Source organism: Chrysochloris asiatica, unplaced genomic scaffold, assembly GCF_000296735.1.
Source record: "Chrysochloris asiatica unplaced genomic scaffold, ChrAsi1.0 scaffold00204, whole genome shotgun sequence".
Classification (NCBI taxonomy): domain Eukaryota; kingdom Metazoa; phylum Chordata; class Mammalia; order Afrosoricida; family Chrysochloridae; genus Chrysochloris; species Chrysochloris asiatica.
The window spans coordinates 5,569,037-5,571,747 of record NW_006408722.1 but is presented as its reverse complement, the minus strand read 5'-3'; positions in this window follow the sequence as shown (position 1 = coordinate 5,571,747).

Genomic DNA, 2,711 nt, shown 5'->3' with positions numbered 1-2,711 from the left:
AAGCTAAAGAGGATAGAGAGAAACACTGTAAACTGATGATATATGGAGGGGATAATAATCAATGTAATGAAACAAGCTATATGAATGGTTTAATGTGAAGCTGATGATGTGCCCTGTAAACTTTCACTCAAAGCAAAATAAAAACATTTAATTAAAAAAAAATCTAAAAAAATAAATAAATAAAAAATAATGGGAAACTGTTTTCAACACTGGACAAATGACATTGCAGGATTACAATTAATAAGAGATGAGAAACGTTCAAGAGCAGACCCATGCTTGCCTTGGCTTTTAGCCTGGAAATACTTTTCATACTGAAGCATGATGGTGGGGAGGAACTTAAGTAAAACATAGTGGTCTGATGGATTTTTGACAAATGTGTCAAATTTATTCAACAGGAAAAGGGAAGTCTACGCAATAAATTATATTGAAACAACTGGAATTCTGACTTATAGCAACCTTATAAGATAGTGTGGACTCCTAGTAAGATCAGCACTAGGTTGCAAACCACACAGTCAGCAGTTTAAACCCACCAGCTACTGCTTGTAATCCCTACATAGGACCACTATGAGTTGGAACTGACTTAACAGCACTTGGCAACAAAAACAACAGAATAGAACTACCCCATAGGGTTTCTGAGACTGTACATTTTTTTGGAAGCAGACTATCTCGCCTTTCTCCAATACAGCAGCTGGTGGGTTTGAATCACTGACATTTTGGTTAGCTGCCCAGTGCTTAATCCCCCATGTCACCAGGATGCCACAACAACTGGATAGCTACTGTAAAAAGAAAGCGAGAGAAAGACCCTCAACCTTATACAAAAATCCACTTTAAGGGACATATAGATGTACACATAACATCTAAAACCATAAAGTTTCTAAAAGGAAACATGAAAACATTTTTAGGATTCAGGGTAAGTTAAGTTTCTTCCTTATGAGTTGGATATGACTCAACGGCAACTGATAACAGCAACAACAAAGAACACTAACAGCAAACACGATAACCATAACAAATAAATAAACAAACAAACTGGATATCAACAAACTTAAAACCTTTTGTTCATTAAAAAAAAAAAATCATTAAGAAAATGAAAAGGCAATCTACAGATCTTGGTAAAATATTTGCAAACATACATTTCACAAAAGGCTGGTATAAACCAGATAAAAATATGCCCTGGAACTTAATGATAATAAAAGTGGTCCAATTACAAAGATCAGTGGAATATCTGAACAGATATTTCATGAAATGAGACACATAATTGTCCAATTGGCAAGACAAATTTTCAATAATTTTAGATTTCAGAAAAATTAAAATTAATACTGTAGTGAGTACAACCTCCAACCCTAAATAGCTAAAATTAAACTAAAAGCATTTGAATTTGGGGCAATTAAGATTACCATACACTGTTGGTAGGAATACAAAATATTACAATCAGTGTTGTTTTTTAAAGTTTTTATTGTGAGGTTTACATGGGAGAACATCAGCTTTAGACTCATCCTACCGTATTTCATTTAATTGCAATGATTACAATCCCCTCTATGCATCATCAAATAACCCCAAAGGGTACACCACACAGCCCCTCCCCAGCTGCTACATCTGTCCACATCATTGTCTCTGTTTCCATCCCTGGTGTCACTGCCTCTCTGGGAAGGGTTCCACTCTCTGTTCTTCTCACTTGATGGTCCCAGGGACAGCTGCTCCTGGGCTGCAAAATCATCCACTCTCCTCCTTTTATCAAAAAACATCTACCTTTATATTTTCTAGCCTCACAGTCAGTCCTGATGGCAATTATTCACTATTATACCAAAAGAGTCTTACCCCCATTTACTTTCGTCAATCCGGTCCCAATGGACTGGAAATCATTCAGTGTGATTCTACCTTCCCCTGCCCAATCTGGAAGTAGGCTCCCTCTTGAAAGCTTGTAAGCCAATCACTTCTTGCCTTTATAGCTCCACCACCCCCTGCCCATTTTGGGTAACCAACGTCTATGCTGCCCATCCCTGTCAACCGTGTGTACCTAGGGGGTGGGAATGATCTCGCTGGAAAGATTTGTTCCCTTAAGTATAGGTAAAGTTCATCAAATTGTAGCAGATTACTTTCCCCACCCCCCTTCTTTATTCTTCTAGTCAAGTTCTGATCATTCAACCATCGAAGCCAGGTCAAGTGGGTACTGTCTGCAAGTATGGGTGTTCTTGTGCATCTCCCTTCACTTCCTATCAGCTGGATGCTTCACTCTCTGTTCTAGTCCTCTGTGGCCATGCCACTGCCTCTGGGCCCAGGAGTCCCTGAGTCTTGCCATACTGCTGGGTTAACAGGTGGAGAGTTCATGGGTGTAGATCTGTTGAATGTGGTCTGGCTTAGCTCGCAACTTCATTGCTGTTTTCCCCCTCTTCCCTTATCGGTGACCAATGTGGTCACCAACCAGACCACATGGCTGCTCATGTATTCTTCTTGAATCTCAGCCTTGGAAGGGGGTTTGCTCTGAGGAGTCCCCACCACTTACCTTGATGGCTCCCAGACAAACAGCTTACTTGTTCTTGTAGTAATCAATCAGACTGCCATTATTGTTTCGGATTTTTCCTGCCAGTCTTTCTTTCACGAAACATCTTCTGTTCTAGCTGCTCCAGGCTGGTCTACTTGTTCTTTCCAGTGGAAATTTCATACTTCAGTCAGTTCTGGATGGGGTTCTGGATTCCATCTATGGTCTAGTGCAA